We start from the raw sequence: 21,136 nt of genomic DNA on the forward strand, positions 1-21,136 counted from the left end.
TAAACCAAAACAAATAAAGAAGATATAAATTAATTAAAACTAACTAAATCTTTAAAATATATACAAAAAGAAAATTAGCACGTAGACTGTAGTGGAAAAGTTATTATCTATCCTTTATTCAAAAGTAGAATTCTAAGTTAAAAATTGTATCTAATTAAGTTCATTATTTTTCACATATATAACTATGTGAAATTATTTTAGGTACCTGTGTATTTTTTCATCGAGAATTATGTTATCTTGATTCTTATAAAACAAGACATTTATTGATAAACCTTAATAAGAAAATTTTACATCAGAATATTTTAGGAAATAACTTCCAACATAAACTTTAGAAAACTTAGATAATTTATGTAATTGAACTGGCAGCTCAAAAAAAGAAAGCCAAAATTTATGTGCTTTGGCTACTGTATATCAGTAACTTGCCTAGGAAACAACTATTTCATTCAAATATTTTTTAAGGGGAGAAACTAAAATAAAATCAGAATTTGTTTTCAGTTATTGGTAATTGAAATATTCATAGTGTTTATCCAAACATACAGATTTATTTTTGCCTTTTGGAACTGAAGCTAAAAGCTTGGTGAAAATGAACTTCCTCTTCAAAGATTTACAATACTTCATGTTTTTCCCCCATGGAAACAAAATGCTGAAGTATCATTTTCCCTTTAAGAGTACAGGATTCGTATTTTAGAGCCAAACCAAACTAAAGCCATCTGGGGACTTGCCATTCTTCACCTTTCAATTTATTCACTGAGTAGAAATGATGACCCACAGATCGTACGGTTTGGCAATTTTAAGTTCACCTCAGCAACTGTTGAATAAATGAATTCATTTGCCCACGTGATTTTTATCTGTCTTTACTATTTTCAGTTTGTTTTCTATAGGTCTATTAATTGACCCAGCATACTGTAAGTTCTTAACAATATATACTTCTTTTATTATTATTAATCCCCATTCCTAGTACAGTGCCAGTCACAAATTATACATTAATAATTATCTGCGAATTCAATAGGAAATGATGGCCTGTAAGCCTTAGAAGTTTTCAGCTCCCAAGTCAAATAAACATCCTCTTTCCAAATTCTTATTGCACCTAGCTTGAATTGACACAATACATTATTACAGAGATCTCCTATGTTCTTATGATACATGTTTTCTCCTCTTTGTGCTTGGCCAGTCCTAAACACCCAAGAGTTAATGGTCACTGGGAAAGATAATGGTTGTTACCCATGGAAGTCCAGCCACTTACAAATGATTGACTAAAAAATGGAGTCAAATAAATAAAAGAATTAAAAATTGTGATATACTATTTTGAAATATATTGGGTACTGAGATAGAATGTAACAGTAAGACCTGCTCTTGATTGGGTAATCAAGGAATTCTCTGAGGAGGGAAATTTAAAAGATGAAGAATAAGGAGTCAGTCGTGTGAATATTTTGAAGTCACTGTCAGTATTAAGATTTCTTTTCAGTATCTTAATACATAGCTGTCCTCACTGCCTCTCTATTTTTTATGTTTTTGAAGTGCCTTTCCTTCACCTTTTCCATCACTGTTAGATTTTGCTACTAAAACTTCATTTTTGCAGTTTTATTTTATTTATTTTTCTTTTTTCAAACTTTTATTTAACTTCTAGTTAGTTAGCATATAGTGTAATATTGGTTTCAGGAGTAGAATTTAGTGATTTGTGACTTACATATAACACCCAGTGCTCAACACAAGTGCCCCAACTTAATGTTTTTAGGAACAAACTTTTATTTTTACTTTGACTTCCCTTCCAAGCCTTTCTCTCAGCAGCCTTTACATATCTCTTAAGAGCTCTCTACCCAACTCCCAAATCCTTTAATTTTTGATATTATTCTCTTATTCTATTGCTTTGCTGTTTATTTTATATCATCTGTGTCATGATGGCTTCTTTAGAAGCTGATACCACCTTGGAAAGATCTGTTGAGCTACATGCTATAAGAACTATCATGAATTTCTTTTTTTAAAGTTTGTTTGTTTATTTATTTATTTATTTAGAGAGTGAGAGAGAGAGAGAGCCAGCACACACAAGTGAGCCAAGGATGAGCAGAGAGAGAGGGAGAGAGAGAATTCCAAGTAGACTCTGTACTGAAAGCTCAGATCTCACAGGGCTTGATCTCCTAGACCATGAGATCATGACCTGAGCCAAAATCAAGAGTTGGATGCTTAAGCAACTGAGCCACCCAGGTTCCCCACGAATTCATTTCTTAAACCACTCAGTGTCACAAGTGCAAGTGCATTGTTTAAGGTTGGATTCCCCCTGGGGAAAAGACTGGGATGGATATTTACATGCAGTCAATTTGTTGGGGAGTGCTCTGGGATTAACTTCTCTGAGGGACAGAGGGAAATAGGGCTGGGCAAAAGGAGGGCTTTAACTGTGATGGGGTTGTAACAAATGTCCCAGTTCATAGGATGCTCTGGAGCTGGTATAGCTCTACAGAGCCATCCTTCCTTGACACAAGGGACCTGGTCTTTAAATGTCCATATTGATCAGTCATTAGATGTAGACTAGGAGACATCACCTGATGTGTGAGTCCCTTTCGCTGAGACCATTTTTTAGGGAGGGACTTCAGTTGAGACCATCAACAACCAACATCCTGAGCATCAGAGTAAATGAGTCCCTCATTCTGAAGAGGGGTTCAGAATTCCAAACCACAGTGTGAGAAAAAACAAAAACAAAAACAAAACCAAAAAGATTTCCTCAGCCACACTATGTTTTTAACATCAGAAATTGTAGACTGTTGTCAAATCTAATCATATATTTTACATATATTAAAAATAAACAGTAAACAATTCTATGTACAAATATCTTTTATTTTCTTACAAATTATTGATAATTGCAAACACAAAATATGTAAGTCAACAGTTATAGTTTGAAATATTTACACACATCTTTCAGATATTAAAGAATAAGTAGATTGGGGCATCTGGGTAGCTCAGTCAGTTAAGCATCAAACTTCGGCTCAGGTCATGATCTCACAGTCCATGGGTTCAAGCCCCACATCAGGCTCTGTGCTGATAGCTCAGAGCCTGGAGCCTGCTTCGGATTCTGTGTCTTCCTCTCTCTCTGCCTCTCTCCCACTTGCACTTTGTCTCTCTCTCAAAAATAAAATAAAAACATAAAAAATAAGCATATATTAAAATATAAGCAGACCATATAACTTAATTATAAATTCAAACCAATAAACCCATAAAAGACTCAACACCCAACAAAAAGTGAATGCATGAGATGTTCACAAATATTGATCAAATTTTAGGTCACAAATCAGTATTAAATTCCTAGAAATTAGCATTCTACAGAATATACTGTCCTACCTTAACACAATAAAATGGATAGCTTTAAAAAATCCCAAATATCTGGAAGTTCAAAATCATATTATAAATGACCCTTGAGTAATAAAGGACAAGGACAGTGATGAAATGCTTAGCACTGAACCACAGTAAAAACAAAATAAATCAAAACAAAAACAAACAAAAATCTCACCAAATTTGAGACATTCTGCTAAACAGTGTCTACGGGAAAAATTATAGTTACAAATACAAATATCAAAAAAAATTTTAAGAGTTTTTTTTTAAATGTTTATTTATTTTTGAGAGAGTAGGAGAGACAGAGCTAGAGAGGGGAAGGGCCAGAGAGAGAGGGAGACACAGAATCCGAAACAGGCTCCAGGCTCCGAGCTGTCCGCACAGAGCCTGATGCGGGGCTGGAACTCACATACTGTGAGATCATGATCTGACCTGAAGTTGGACGCTCAACTGACTGAGCCACCCAGGTGCCCCCCACCCCCATTTTTTTTTAAATAAATAGGTTAAGAATTAAACTTTTTTAAAAAATTTGTTTTTAAATCTTTATTTTTTAGAGAGAGAGAGAGAGAGAGCACGAGCGGGGAGGAACAGAGAGAGAGAGGGAGACACAGAATCTGAAGCAGGCTCCAGCTCTGAGCTTTTAGCACAGAGCCCCACACGGAGCTTGAACTCACAAGCTGTGAGATCATGACCTGAGCTGAAGTTGTATGCTTAACGGACTGAGCCCCCCGGGCGCCCCAAGAATTCAACTTTTAAAAAGCTTAAACAGAAACAACCGAGTAAATAAGAAAAATTACAAAGACCAAGGAAGAAATAAATAATACGGAGAACTACAATATAAAATCAGAGGAGGGCTGCCTGGGTGGCTCAGCTGGTTGCGTGTTGGAATCTTGATTTTGGCTCAGGTTATTATCTCACAGTTCATGGGATTGAGCCCCGCATGAGGCTTTTTGCTAACAGGGCAGAGCCTGCTTGGGATTCTCTCTCTCCCTCTCGCTTTGCTCCTCCCCTCTGTTTCTCTTTTTCAAAATAAATAAGTAAACTTAAAAAAAAAGGAATAAGAAAACTAAAAGCTGTTTTTTAAAAAAAATTAACAAAATACTCAGACATTTGTCAGTGCTTATCATGGAAAAAAGAGAATATAATCAGGGCACCTGAGTGGCTCTGTCAGTTGAGCGTCTGACTCTTGATTTTGGCTCATGGTCTCATGATTCATGGATTCGAGCTCCGCATTGATAGCATGGAGCCTCCTTGGGATTCTCTCTCTCTCTGCCCCTCCCTTGCTTGCAATCCTTTTCTGTCTCTCTCTCAAAGTAAATAAACTTAAAAAAAGAGAAACTAATCAATTAAAATACAGAATAATAAAAGAAATAAGTACAGATATAATGATTACTTAAACATTGTAAATGATAAGTATGAAAGAAATAAATTTTAAAAACCATGCACTGGAAATTTGAAAACATGAAATAAAAATTCTGAGAAGTACTAAATTAAAAAACAAAACAAAACAAAACAACCAAAAACCATTAGCCATTAAGGAAAGTCCCAGAAACAAATGGTTTCATAGATACACTGTATCAAATTCCAAGAGACAGGTGTCATTTCTTATACAAGATTTTCCAGAGAATAGAAACAAATCTGTTGTGTCCATTTTGTGATGCTAGTAATATCCTGATTCCAAAACTTGATACAGCACAAAAATGAGAAAATTATAGACCTCCATAAGTTGCAAATATACATTCAACAATTCTAAATAAAAGCTGAAGTTAATAGTTATTAAAACAATATATAAAGATTAGAAAGGGAAATTATAGAAAAGCAAGGATAATTAATATTAGAAAAATATATTAAGGTTGACTTAAGGATTTTTTTTAACTTGTTTTATTTTTTAGTTTTTAAAATTTATATCCAAATTAGTTAGCATATAGTGCAGCAATGATTTCAGGAGTAGATTCCTTAGTGCCCCTTACCCATTTAGCCCATCCCCCCTCCCACAACCCCTCCAGTAACCCTCAGTTTGTTCTCCATATTTATGAGTCTCTTCTGTTTTGTCCCCCTCCCTGTTTTTATATTATGTTTCCCTTCCCTTATGTTCATCTGTTTTGTCTCTTAAAGTCCTCATTTGAGTGAAGTCATGTGATTTCTGTCTTTCTCTGACTGACTAATTTCACTTAGCCTAATACCCTCCAGTTCCATCCACATAGTTGCAAATGGCAAGATTTCATTCTTTTTGATTGCTGAGTAATACTCCATTGTGTATATGTACCACATCTTCTTTATCCATTCATCTGTTGATGGACATTTGGGCTCTTTCCATCCTTTGGCTATTGTTGATAGTGCTGCTATAAACATGGGGGTGCATGTGTCCCTTCGAAACAGCACATCTGTATCCCTTGGATAAAAGCTTAGTAGTGCAATTGCTGGGTTGTAGCGTAGTTCTATTTTTAGTTTTTTTGAGGAACTTCCATACTGTTTTCCAGAGTGGCTGCACCAGCTTGCATTCCCACCAACAATGCAAAAGAGATCCTCTTTCTCCACATCCTTGCCAACATCTGTTGTTGCCTGAGTTGTTAATGTTAGCCATTCTGACAGGTGTAAGGTGGTATCTCATTGTGGTTTTGATTTGTGTTTCCCTGATGATGAGTGATGTTGAGCATTTTTTCATGTGTCATTTGGCCATCTGCATATCTTCTTTAGAGAAGTGTCTATTCATGTCTTTGGTCCATTTCTTCACTGGATTATTTGTTTTTTGGGTATTGAGTTTGATGCCTTCTTTATAGATTTTGGATACTAACCCTTTATCTGATGGATTTTGATTCCTGGTTTTGGAGAAATGTTAAATGCTTTGCAGTTTTAAGCAAGGGAGTAAAATTTCAAATTCACCTTTTGCAAAGACCATTCTATTTGCAATATTCGATATGAGTTGATGTAGAATAGAACTGAAGGTTTAGGGATTATTTAGGGCACTATTGTACAATCCAGGAAGAATTGACAAGAATTTTAACTGTAGCAGTATCACTGGGTATGGAAAGATGGTAAGGGAAATGAATAGGATATATTTTATCACCACACTTGGATTCCTTATGAGTGCAAAGGGGTATAACCCACATATAAGCTGGGATAACAGGTGAAATCTAGGATTTCCCAAAGCTAGCAAGAATCTGTTGTCACCATGGATATGACAGACTTTCAGAAAACATAATATGCAGGATTGACCAGTAATTAAATGTAGGAGTCAAGGGAAAGGAAAGAGTAAATAATGACTCCCACTGGTGGATAGAGGAAATAAAGGAGGGAAGTTTGGAGGTGCTGGAATGGGTGGGAAAGATAATGAGTTTAGGCTCAAAGTTACTGTGTTAAAGGTGCTTGTGAAATATCCAGGTGGAGAAGAAGACATTGAATGGAATTTTCTGATAGAGATCAGAACTCTATACTGAAGGTATGAAGCTGGGTGCCTTCAATATGCACATGGAAGTTCAGTCTCTGGGAGTAGATGAATCTTTCCAAAAAGTAAATATTGTTTTGTGTAGAAAATACATAGACATCCTCTAGTAGAAAGAAACTCATTAAATTTTCTGGGAAAGAGGCAAGATTCTCAATTCATGGATGTGTGTTTAACCAAAAATTACATAGTTCCTTTTGAGTAATTTTGCTTCCCTTACCCTAAGAATTTTACTGAATTAAAAATATAGTGATTATAAGATATTTCTTGACCTTTCTGTTTTAAAATAACCCATATATTTATATAAGTAGAGCATATGTTGCTATGTTGCTGAATGCATTACAGATATAGTATGCATTATTAATTGCAAAAATTTCAAAGAAGGTGTAGTTCTGTTTTCTTCAACATGGATTGCATTTATTTTATTTTATTTTATTTTATTTTATTTTATTTTATTTTATTTTATTTTATTTTATTTTATTTTGTTTTATTTTGTTTTATTTTGTTTTATTTTGTTTTATTTTGTTTTATCTTATTATTTATTTTTTCATCATGATGAATGTAATCTTTAATCCCCATCACCTATTTCACCCATTCTATCCTACCTCACTTTCCCTCTGGTAACCATTAGTTTGTTGTTCTCTCTAGTTAAGAATCTGTTTCTTGATTTGTCTCTCTTTTTTTTCCTTTGCTCATTTTTTTTGTTTCTTAAATGACACGAGTGAGATCATATGTTACATATATTTCTGATTCACTTATTTCACTTAGCATTATACTCTCCTCCATCCATGTTGTTGCAAAATGGCAAGATTTCATTCTTTTTTATGGCTGAATAATATCACCTCTTCTTTATCCAGACCCTGGGGCTGCTTCCATATGTTGGCTATTGTAGATAATGCTGCAATAAATACAGGGGTACATATAGCCCTTTGAATAGTGTTTTCATATTTTGGGGGTAAATACCCAGCAGTGTGATTCCTAGACCTAAGCCTGTTCTATTTTTAACTTTCTGAGGAACCTCCATACTGTTCTCTGCAGTGGCTGCATCAATTTGCATTCCCACCAACAGTGCAAGAAGGTTCTTTTTTCTCACCTCCTTGCCAAACTTCCTGTTTCTTGTGTCTTTTATTGTAGCCATTCTGATAGGTGTAAGGTGATCTCTCATTGTAGTTTTGATTAGCATTTCCCTGATGATGAGTGATGTTGAGCATCTTTTCATGTATCTGTTGGCCATCTGGGTGTCTTTGGAGAAATGTATGTTTATGTCTTTTGTCCATTTTTAATTGGATTATTCATTTCTTTGGCATTGAATTATACCAGTTCTTTATATATTTTCAATATTAACTCTGTATTGGATATGTCATTTGCAAACATCTTCTATTTAGTACTTTGCTTTTTAGTATTATTGATTATTTCCTTCATTGTGCAGAAGAAATTTTATTTGATGTAGTTCCAATAGTTTATATTTGCTTTTGTTTCTCTTGCCTCAGGAGACACATCTAGAAAAATGTTGCTAAGGTTTATGTCGAGAAATTACTGCCTGTGCTCTCTTTTTTTATAAATTTCTTTTTTTTAATGTTTTATTTATTTTTGAGAGCGAGAGAGAGACAGAGTGTGAGTAGGGAGGGGCAGAGAGAGGAAGACACAGAATCCGAAGCAGGCTCCAGTCTCTGAGCAGTCAGCACAGAACCCAACACGGGGCTCAAACCCACGAACTGTGAGATCATGACCTGAGCTGAAGTCTGACGCTTAACCGACGAGCTACCCAGGCACCCCTGCCTATGCTCTTTTGAAGGATTTTTATGGTTTCAATGTCTCACATTTAGCTCTTTAATCCATTTTGGGTTTATTTTTGTATATGGTGAAAGAAAGTGGTCCAGTTTCATTCTTTTGCATGTGTGGCTGTCCAGTTTTCCCAACATCATTTGCTGAAGAGACTCTTTTTCCTGTTATATATTCATTCCTTCTTTGTTGAAGATTAATTGACCAAACAGTTGTGTTTTTATTTCTGGGTTTTCTATTCTATTTTTTGATCTATGTGTCTATTTTTATGCCAGTACTTACTGTTTTAATTACTACTGCTTTGTAATGTAACTTTGAGTCTGCAATTGTGATACCTCCAGTTTTGTTTTTCTATTTCAAAAATAGAAATAGACTTTGATTATTCAAAGTCTTTTGTGGTTCCATTAACATTTCAGAATTATTTGTTCTTGTTTTCGGAAAAATGCAGCTGGTATTTTGATAGGGATTGCATGAAATCTGTCGATGGCTTTGGATAGTATATATATTTTAACAATATTTGTTCTTCCAACCCATAATTGTGAAATGTCTTTCCATTTGTTTGCATCATCTTGAATTTCTTTCATCAGTGTTTTGTAGTTTTCAGAGTACAGGTCTTTCACCTCTAAGGTTAAGTTTATTTCCAGATATTTTATTTATTTATTTTTGTAATTATAAATGGAATTATTTTCTTAATTTCACTTTCTGCTGTTTCATTATTAGTGTATAGGAATGCAACAGATTTCTCTACATTGATTTTTGTATCCTGCAATTTTACCAAATTCATTTATCAGTTTTAGTAGTTTTTTTTTTTTTTTTTTTGTGGAATCCTTCAGGTTTAATCTATATGGGATCATGTCATCTATAAATAGAGTTTTGCTTCTTACCCATTTGGAAGACTTTTAGTTCTTTATATTGTTTAATTGCTGTGGTTAAGACTTCCAGTACTATATCTAATAAAAGTGTTGGGAGTGGATATCCTTGCCTTATGGCTGAACTTAGGTGAAAGGCTCTCAGTTTTTCATTGTTGAGTATGATGTTTGCTGTAGGTTTTCATATAAGGTCTTTATTATGTTAAAGTATATTCCCTCTAGACTTACTTTGTGGAAGGTTTTTATCACGAATGGATGTACTTTGTCTAATGCTTTTTCTGCATCTATTGAAATGATCATATGGTTTTTATCCTTTCTCCTATTGATATGATGTATCATGTTGATTATTTTGTGAATATTGAACCACCTTTGCATCTCAGGCATAAATCCTACTTGATCTCAGTGTATGATTTTTTAGATGTACTGTTGGATTCAGTTTGTTATTATTTTGTCGAGGAGTTTTGCATTTATTTTCATGGGAGATATTGGCCTATAGTTCTCTTTTTTATGGTGTCTTTATCTGCTTTTTGTATCAGGGTGATACTGGCCTCATAGAATGAATTTGGATGTTTTCCTTCCTCTTTTGTTTTTTGGAATAGTTTGAGAAAAATGGGTATTAACTCTTTTTTAAATGTTTTGTAGAATTTGTCTGTGAAGCCGGCTGGTCCCGGACTTCTGTTTTTTGGGAGGTTTTTGATTACTGATTCGATTTCTTTACTGGTAATTTTTCTGTTTAAATCTTTCTTCTTCCTTCTTCATTTTTTTGTAGTGTATATGTTTCTAGGAATATATCTCTTTCTTCCAGGTTGTCCAGTTTGTTGGAATATAGATTTTCATAATATTCTGTTACAATTGTTTGTATTTCTGTAGTGTTAGTTGTTATTTCTTTTCTCATTAGTTATTTTATTTGGTTGGGTCCTCTCTCTCTCTCTCAATCCCCCCATGTCTCTTTTTTTATGAGTCTGTCTAGAGATTTATCAATTCTGTTGGTCTCTAAAAAAAACCTAGCTCCTGGTTTCATTGATCTGTTCCACTGTTTTTGTTTTGTTTTGTTTTTAGTTTCTATCTCATTTCTTTCTGCTCTAACCTTTATTATTTCCTTGGTTTTTGCTGGGTTTAGGTTTAGTTTGTTCTTTTTTGCTAGGTCCTCTTGGGGTAAGGTTAAGCTGTTTATTTGAGATTTTTCTTGCTTTTTTGATGTAGGCCTGTATTGCTTTAAACTTCCCTTCTAGAACTAGTTTTGCTGCACCCCAAAGATTTTGGATCCTTATGTTTTCATTTTCATTTGCTTCCATGAAATTTTTACTTCTTCTTTGATGTCTTAGTTGACCCATTTATTGTTTAGTAGCATATTATTTAACCTTCATATATTTGTGTTCTTTCCAGATTTTTTTCTTGTGGTTGATTTCTAGTTTCATGGCATTGTGGTAGGAAATGATGCATGGAATGATTTCATTTTTTTTGAATTTGTTGAGACTTGTTTTGTGGCCTGATATATGATCTATTCTGGAAAATGTTTCAAGTGAATTTGAAAAAAATGTGTATTTTGCTGTTTTAGGATGGAATGTTCTGAGTATATCTGTTAAATCCATCTGGTCCACTGCATGATTCAGAGCCACAGTTTCTTTGTTGATTTTCAGTTCAGATGATCTGTCCATCGATGTAAGTTGAAGAAGGCATTGTTCTTGAATATTCCATCTGAAGTTATTTCTATTAATAAAAATATTAATTTATAGTATTTGGTTGATGACTTATTTTCTGCCAAGCACTGTTCTAGGTGCCTTATTTGAATAGTCACATTTAAAATTCATAACTTATTGGTGATATTATTAGTGAGATACTACTATAAACTTTATTTATGATTTAAGAAAACTGTAGCCCAGAAAGATTAAGTAACTTGTTCAGATTTATCTCCATTAGTTTCCTCATGTTGGGGCATCAATAATCAAAATTTTTGATCATCAAATGAAAGTAAAGTTTTCTCTTTTATGTAAAAGGAATTTGTATAATTTTTATGAAAAGAATTTTTGCATTATAAAAATTCTTGGAATTAAAGTCATATTTAACATCTTTAACTGCCTTCTCCTCCAGATCCAAGCAATAGCCAGTTCCACTTCCTATAGCAGATCCACTTCCCTGTCTTTGTATACCTTGGCCTGTTACTTTTTATTCCTACTGTCTCTGTTATAGGTTGTTGCTTTCTCATTATATCTTTTAAACCACGCTAAGAACTTCTTAACTGGTGTCCTACTCTTCAATTTGTCTCCAGTTTAATTTATTCTTCACACTGCTTCCAGATAAATCTTTGAGATAAATGGACATAATCATGTGATTTGCAATTTTAAAACTCTTCTAAGACTATCTTTCCTGGTGAATTACATTTCTATCTCGTGAGTTTGACATTCAATACCCTCCATACTGTATCCTACCTATGTATTAGCCAATTGAGACAGCTTATACCAGCTCCCAAGAGTGAATGTTAAATTTTCAGAAATTTTATGAGCAAACTGTCAAACAGCCATTATAAAATAATTGCATTATGTAAACCTATAGCTAAATATTTTATTAAAAACAAAGGCAGTAAATACTCATAACTGTAAAATTATGCCTCTGAGTTTATGTACATATATTGTATCTGATGGTGGACGTATTCTACAATGGTACGCTACTTTGCATCTCTAACTGCATTCAGAATGTGACCTTGGAAGATTAAAATCACCACTATGGGGATATTTACACCATGGAAATTGGAAAACACTGCAAATCAGGATAAAAATGTGTTTATTTTTTTTGAGTGTCTGGAGCCAGGGTCAGCAAACGATAGCCTGTGGACCAACTGCCTGTTTTGAATCAGAATTCAGCCAGGCTCTTTCCCTTATGGGTTGCCTATGAGTGCTTTGCTCTGCAGTAGAGAGTAGAATAGTTTTTTGTTTGTTCAGTTGTTTGTCCATCTAGACTATTTATTTATTCATTAATTTATCTATTTATTGAAGTATAGTTGTTAAATAGACTAGTTTTAACAGAGATGGTTAAATATGGCTCCCAAAATTTACTCTCTGGTCCTTTAAGGAAACACTTGCTGATGAGGGCTCACCATTGTAGCAGAAAAAGGAGCTAAAGATAATAGGGAAACAAATAGAAGGGGTTGTATTCCAATTATACTTTATTTGGAAAAACACATGGCTGGCCAGATTTGGCCTATGGACTGTACTTTGCTGAGCCCTGGTCTAAGGCTGGTCTATGACTTAAGGAAGTAATAGAAAAAACTGGTAGCAATGCAGTTCAAACTTAAACATGTATCATATCTGTAACCCTTACCCTCATATCATAACAAAGTGAGAAAATATTATTTTGGTACTCAAAAACTATAATCTGTATTCAATTTCAGTGTTCAAAATCTATAATCAACGAAGATGTTGCTCATGTCATTGATGAATGAATGAAAGTTAGCATACATTTTTATTGTTTTACTTTCATCTTACTAGGTAATATAAGCAAAAATATTAACAGTATTTGTATTGAAATTACACTGGATTGTCAATTGCAACTACAGTTTGGCTTTGGATATAAGAGTGCAGGAAAAACTGATGAGAGTGCTTTGAGAGTCATTTGGCTGTATGGAAATTTAATGAAAAGTATTTTATATTTATTTATAATATTGTGAGTTATATACCCTTTTGCATTAGTAAAATTTATTGTAAATTACAGTATATTAATATACATATATATATTTTATTTTATATGCATACTTTATTTAATAGTTGTTAAACAATTGCCAGCAGATTGCTGTATATGTGTTTCTAGCTTCTCTCCTTCATGTACATACATTCAAATTCAAGTGAATATGTACTCCTTCATGGGTGCATTTGTATTTTTCCCTCCTTCCTGCGCCCAGGTTGCTCCTTTCACATGGAATGACTTCACGATCGAATTCTGCTCATCATTACCCTATATGTTCTCCAAGACTTGGCCCACATGACACCTTTATTAAAAATTCCAATATCTCCCAGGTTACATATTTATTGTTTATGCCCTACTTACTTATGGTGCTATTTTTATATTTCTCTATAACATTTGTTAAAGTTCTTTGTGTATCTCCCCAATGCTTGATTAAAAGTTCCTGGAGAAGGTATGCTCTGTCTCTTCCATTTATCACTCGTTATGGAATCCAGTCATATGTCTTATGCATAGTGTTTACTGTCCTTTATTGAGCTGGGTTGAAGAGGCACTGTACAAATAAACCTGCTGGGATATTTTTGTCAATCTTACTTCCTTCTCATAAGTCCCTTTAGTAAAACTAATCTATTCACTTTCTTCTAAAACACATCATTTACATGTATGACCCTTGTCCCTGTTGTTTCTCTAACACATAGGTTCATTGCCTCATGCTGTTTGGGCTGTCAAAATACCATAGACTGGATAGCTTACAAAAACCAGAAATTTATTTCTCACAGTTCTGGAGGCTGGAACATCCAAGATCAAGTCACCAGCATGGTTGTGTTCTGGTGAAGACCCTCCTTCTGGTCATAGCTGATACCTTCTCACTTTGTCTTCACATAGTAGAAGGGGCAGGCAAGCTCTCCAGAGTATCTTTTATAAGAGTGCTAATCTTATTCATGAGGATGCAGTCCTCATGACATAATCAGTTCCCAAAGGTCTCACCTCCTAATTCTATGACCTTGAATGTTAGGATTTCCTATGAATGTTGGGGGAGGGGGGCCACAAGCATTCAGACCATAACATTAATCTATTTTTGTCTTCCTCTCTGAATTCCAAGTTGAAAACCAAAGTTAGTTCCCATCTCAAGTGGGAAATATGCTCTGAAAATAGGAGCCAAAGGAGAGTTTCTTTGTCTAAGCTTCAGTATGTTTCATTTATTCAGTATTCTTCCTAAATTTTATGTGTAAAAATTTTATCTGACTAACTGGATGTAGGTTTCTTGAAGAAAGGAATTATGTCTTCCTCATCTTCACAAAGCACAGAGTACTTCCAAAGCACTCAGGATAGAGCCTTGCACTCAGACACTGAATATAATGTTTCACGAACGAATAAATTTTTCCTAAGTTTCTGTATTCCCTACGGTGTTTAATGGTGCTGAACATATTGTAGTCACTCCATAAATAGTTGTTGATTGATTGATATGTTAATGAAACATAAAAACCAAAAGTGGTTGAAAATTAGACTTATAATTTATTGAGATGCAATAAAACTATCTTCGGTTTCTAAGTATTTTAATACTTTCAACTGTTGTTTCATCTTTACATCATGGACAAATTTTTATGCAATGTCATGAGGCTGTTGTCTGCTTGAATTTATAAGACACTTAAAAATGCTCAGGCCCCATAGCAATGCCAGGATCTAGGAAATCTGCAGTCATTTATGATTAATGATGCTCTGTGTTTTGTGAGGGATTATTAAAAACAGGAGTCTATGACTTCACTGTTTCTGACAATAACTTTGAACACGGGGTCAGTCCTTCAATTTTAACATGTCTTTGTGAGATTAAAAGAAAGTAAAAACATTGCATTGGGAGTTTCACCCAGATGTGACAAAATAGGAGACACAAGTTTTCAATCTGTTTCTTCCAATGAAACGTCACCTCATTCATAGAATATTGATGATGAGCAAATGTTACTGAAGGGCCAATCTAGTCATCAGAAAAACATAGAGTTCAGGACACTATCAGGCATCACATGGTCAATTCATAGAAGATGTTAACCAAAAGACTTAAGAGCAACTTAAGAGCTGACTCATAACAAATGCAGTTTAATATTTGCATTTGCCTCCAGATGAGTAACTGGAATGAGAGTTATCAGGTTAAAAAAAAATCAAAGTATTCAAGGTTCTATTGAAAATATAAGAGAGTACTAAATGTTTCCTGAAAAAGAATAGTTGTTTAATATAATGACCATTTTTATTCAATTACTTAAAAATAATAATCATGTGCTCCAGCAAGTAAAAAAAATAGGAACAGCATGATAGTTTGCTTTTAAATGGACACTTGAGATTCAAGAACACACATAGTTCTCCCTCTGTTATCTTATTTACTTGAAGATGTCTCTAATTTGCCTATAATTATTTATAATAGGTTATTTGATTGCAATGATTTATGTTTTTAAAAGGAATATATGCTTTTACAAAAATTAATTCAAACTTTTCCACTCTGCTTACTGACAGCACTTTATACTCCATAGGAAATAAGAGCTAACTTCTTATAAGCATTGATGTAGCCTTCAAAATACACTGTTGGGCTGAATCCCACCTCTGCTAGCAGCTTAGAAGCACTCTCCTAATTGTCAGGTAGTATGGCCACGATATTGAGCATAACTGCACGGTGTGTAACTTCTTCTGGGTTATATGCATCTCACTGGTTGCTAGGCCGCAGTCTGACCTTAAATTTGTATGAAAAATTAAGTGGAAGACCAACGATTGAGTTGTGGTTTTTCTCCATTTAATATGATTGCCCCAGAGTCTGGCAAGGAAAGAAAAAACCAGCTGCTTGATAGGAATTGTCACTTTCCAGTCCTTCGGTGAAACAGTACTAGAAAGGATTTAGTTGGAGCCAGCTCACAGCTAATTCTTCTTCCTGAAAATGTGATGACGTGAGGAGAGACAGGCCTAAAGGATGGAATAATTCAAAAAATTTCTTCCTCACTTTATTACTACAAGTTAACTTCTATTTTTTTAAGGGTTCCACTTACCCTCATTGCTTCAAAGCAGTAAAATGATGTGTCAAAGCTATACAGTTAAATGAAACAGTCCTGGCCTGTAAGAACAAAGATCCTATCATGTCACGTTTTCAGCTGTTACAGTAACCCCAATTTAAGATAATCAAACAGGAGATATCTGAAGAAAGAACACCCATTCATAACTATGCAGTTCAAAACCTTCTTTTCTATTAAACTGAGCAGGATTTGTGAATTAGAGGGTGTTGTACGCATGTGTTGAAATAAAGCTCTTTGCAGTTAATGTTACAAAGGAAGTGAGTTATAGGCTTTTTAATAAGACACATTTCTCTTTAAGTAATGAGTCATGGTGTTGCTTTCCACCAATATAACAGTAGTCATCAATTTATGGATTTTTTTGGTTGCTCTTTATTTTAATTATTTGATCTATTTTTCATCCATACCTTCAGCATTTGATCAATCATTAAAAAAAGTTTTAATGTTTATTTATTTTTGAGAGAGAGAGAGAGAGAGAGAGAGAGGCAGAGTATGAGCGGGGGATGGACAGAAGGAGAGGAAGACAGAATCCGAAGCAGGCTCCAGGCTCTGAGGTGTCAGCACAGAGCCCAATGCAGGGCTCAAACTCACGACCTGCGAGATCATGACCTGAGCTGAAGTTGGACGCTCAACAGACGGAGCCACCAAGACGCCCCAACCAATCATTTTAAAAATACTGTACATTGTAAATATATCCAAATGTTCTGGGTGTGGATATCAAAAAATTTTGTTAAGCACCAAGAACTAGAAAGTACAAGAAATTGGCTCAAAAACACTGTTGATTGTATTCTCTCATTATATTTGGTGGGCCAAACAAGCTAGAAGCATAATAGAAATGTAAGGTACCTTGCTGTGTTTTAGAAATCCTCCTAGAGGGGCACCTGGGTGGCTCAGTCAGTTAAGCGTCTGACTTCAGCTCAGGTCATGATCTCGCGGTCCGTGAGTTCGAGCCCCATGTCGGGCTCTGTGCTGACAGCTCAGAGCCTGAAGCCTGCCTCAGATTCTGTGTCTCCCCCTCTCTCTGCCCCTCCCCTGCTCATGCTCTGTCTCTCTCTGTCTCAAAAATAAATACAAACATTAAAAAAAAATTAAAAAAAAAAAAAAAAGAAATCCTCCTAGAATGCAGCAAGTGAATCAGCAATATACATTGTACCCCTCCTCACTGCCAAGGAATTCAGTTAAAAAAGGTTTCAATGCACTAATGGCTTTCATTCATTTACTTCTTCCTACCATAAATATTTATTGAGCACCTACCATGATGAAGCATTATTTTAGGTCCTGAGAGTGTAGCAATAAAGAAGGCAGGCATGAGCCCATTCTCATGAAGAGTAGCATTCAGTGATGTGGAATGGATCACAAATAAGTAAGTTGCAAATAATAAAAATATAAGGAAACGATTAGCCCTTCTGACCACCACCCCCGTGGAGGTGATTTATAGCTGAGATCTGAATGACGACATGGCACCAGTATTGGACTGTCTGTATAGAATATTCCAGGCAGTGAATGCAGAGGCCCTAGGGGAGTACGTATGTTTGAGGAACTGAAATAAAGGTACCCGTGGTTACAGTCCAGTGCGACGAGGCAGAAGAGGTATGGGGAGATCAGAGTGGGAGGGGAAGCCAGATCACATACTACCTCACAGGCTGGGGCAAAGGAGGTTGGCTTTTCTTTAGCTGTGATGGAAAGCCCCTGAAAGATTTTAAGGAAAGGATAATACAATTTGATTGATGTTTTTAAAAAGATCCCTCTATCAAGTTGTTACAGAAGAGGTAATAAGGCAACTGTAGTTGAGGCAGATTTTTTTACATCTATTTTAAATATTTTTTTAAAATTTATTTTTTAGAGAGATGGGGGAGAGAGACAGCATGAAAGCAGGGGATGGGCAGAGAGAGAGAGAGAAAGAGACAGAATCTGAAGTAGATTCCAGGCTCCGAAATGTAAGCGCAGAGCCTGACTGATGCGGGGCTCAAACTCGTAAACCATGAGATCATTACCTGAGCTGAAGTCAGAGGCTTAACCGACTAAACCACCCAGGTCCCCCAGGCAGAGTTTTAATCACTCTCTTATTGCTATAGGGTAGACTGCGCAAGACAACCTGCAGAAGGACAGGGATTTGAGCGTGTAATGGAATGCTGATAAGGTTGTCTTGTTTTTGTTTTTTTTTTTTAATCTGCCTTTCATGTGTGCTGTGAACATTGCCCTGCCTCTTTTCCCTGAGATGCTGTTTCCCTCCACTTCCCAGTCTTTTGTATCTACAAGCTGTAGATACTCACAAAGCATGAGATCATGACCTGAGCTGAAGTCAGATGTTTATTTCTATAAGTACATCTTCAATAATAAATCATAATTTATAATGATATGTAATAATAGTAGCTATAGTAATAATTGCTATAATAGCTACAATAATAACAATAAGAATAACAATATAATATTTGAAGCTGATTCCATTTATCCTAACATTGAAGCAAAAGCTATTCTTCTCATTGACAAATAATAAAGATTCAAAGGAGTCAACACACTGACCATCTGCTTAGTAGGGAGCCAGGGTCTGAACACTGGATTTTCCAACAGAAATATTCCTTTTTGTTTCACTATACTAAGCTGCCCTTTTAATCAAGAATTCTTGATTAAAAGATCTTTTTTTCTTTTCAATTAGAGATCTTGGCAGACATTGACATCTAAGAAAAGAATGCTTCTGTATATGCTCACAAGTGTAGGAAGGAGTATCAGTAGGTAAAAATTGTTTTAACTAGTGCTAACATTCTCACTCTTACAAAATATGCAATAGAATATGAAGATGAAATATCAGAACCTTCTTTTAATGGGCCAGGAGAGAGAGGAACACAGAGTAACAATTAATAACATGTAGTTGTGTTAGTGCCTTTTCAAGCAAAAGTCTGTATGTTTCAGCTTTACATCCAGTACGTGAATACAGTGTGGTGCCATAAAACTGCCTTGGTCATCATTATCTCCTTATTTTGTAATAAATGATAGCCATAAATGCCAAAGCAAAATGGGTCAGATAATTAGCTGTTTGTCAATTTCCCGCTTTCATCACTCCATCCCTCCATGGCCACATAAGATAGTAAGAGCATAAGAATGATGCACATACATTTTCTATGAAGACTGATTTGCACATACTTCCTGAAGAATTCTTCAGATAGATAGATAGATTTTTTTTTTGGTGGGGGGGGGGAGAGAGAGAGAAAGAGAGCGTGAGTGGAGAAGGGGCAGAGAGAGAGGGGGACAGAGGATCTGAAGTGGTTCCTTGCTGACAGCACAGTCCAATGTGGGGCTTGAACTCATGAACCATGAGATCATGACCTGAGCTAAAGTCAGATGTTTAACCGACTGAACCATCCAGGTGCCCCAAGAATTCTTGAAAAACCATTGGATTTCTTGTATTGCACTATACCAGGAACCCCTTTCAGGCCAAAGGGAGTAAATTATGGTACCCTAGTCTCTTCTTGGCTGTTGGATTCTTGTTATAATCTTAGCCCATTGAGGTAAACAGAGATTACTTCTGAATCAATAACTTGAGACTGAGTTTCATAGGAAGACTAGCGGGAATGTTTATCAGTCACTTCATTTGTAAATTGAATTGCCTACTAAGGGGTTAGCTTTGATTTTGTATTAGCACATAATGGAAGAATTAATTCAAACAATGCCCAATTTCAAAATAGATTTCACTTTAAACAGAGAGAGGTTGAGGAATATGGCCACTTTAGATAGTTTAAAGTGAAAATATTCTACCTCACCTACATAACAAAAGTAGATCTATACTTTAATTTACTTTTAAAAAAATGGGAAAAGTGGGTGAAAAAATTTTCTGTATTTTTAATTGCAGCATGTAATTTATATTTTCTTAATATTCCTTTTATACGGATTTTTCACTTCTGCTAGTGAAAAGTTGCATAATTTGGATTCGTTAAATAACTTATATTTAGTTTTCAGAAACAATTGATTTACGAAAATCTTATGAGTATTTTGAAACATGTTATGTAAAATCCCAAAGCCGTTTTTTCACAAATATAAAGCTGGATCCAACAGTTGAAAAAATGAGTTGGTCATTCTATCAAAATTGACAAATCTTTATTATTTATGATTACTCACAGCCTGTCATGATTCAATTATACTTAAAAGAACAGTTTTAGTGTTGACTGTAGCCTGTTTGCATTACAGAACAACTCATATTCATTTAATACTTTGATTTACAGTTGTTGAATTACTATGGAATTTTAAAAAATTATATAAATGCATATTTTTAAACAATAATGTGAAAGATTATACTTCAAAAGAGAACCTACTACATATGAACCTACTACTACTACTACCTTACCATATGGAAAATGAAATACCCAGTCATCTAATTGCTTGGACTGTATAACGTCAGATACCAAGATATTAAGGAACATTGGCATGTTATGAAGTATCACCATAATGAAATTTTTATTTTACTTTTTACTTAGATTTTGGTCGTCATTTAGAAAGAGTATTAGATTTCAATTCAGTTAAATATATACATTTTTATTTTGTATCCCTTATGCTATGTTTTTTATTCCCTGAATATTGTTTGCAACAGCGTTATGTAAAGGGAGCAGCACGACTCTCTCTTCGTGTTTGAATGGAGATGATTTTTTTTTTTAATTTTTTTTTCAACGTTTTTTATTTATTTTTGGGACAGAGAGAGACAGAGCATGAACGGGGGAGGGGCAGAGAGAGAGGGAGACGCAGAATCGGAAACAGGCTCCGAGCCATCAGCCCAGACAGAGCCTGACGCGGGGCTCGAACTCACGGACCGCGAGATCGTGACCTGGCTGAAGTCGGACGCTTAACCGACTACGCCACCCAGGCGCCCCTGAATGGAGATGATTTTTAATGGGGGTTTACTTTGTCCCCCAGGGTACATTTGATAATGTCTGGAGATATTTTTGGTGGTTTTCAATAGTGCCAAGTTTGAGAAACACTGAAGTATTGACGTATTAAAGAAACTTAATACT

The 21,136-nt window shown here is 35.0% G+C and overlaps 1 long non-coding RNA gene across 2 annotated transcripts in view; it reads left to right on the forward strand.

Annotated features, from left to right (window-relative positions):
* The window catches only part of LOC122240128, a 249,890-nt gene that overhangs the window by 47,551 nt on the left and 181,203 nt on the right, over nucleotides 1-21,136 (forward strand). The gene's annotated exons all lie outside the window — the stretch shown is intronic.

This window comes from Panthera tigris, chromosome B4 (genome assembly GCF_018350195.1).
Source record: "Panthera tigris isolate Pti1 chromosome B4, P.tigris_Pti1_mat1.1, whole genome shotgun sequence".
Classification (NCBI taxonomy): domain Eukaryota; kingdom Metazoa; phylum Chordata; class Mammalia; order Carnivora; family Felidae; genus Panthera; species Panthera tigris.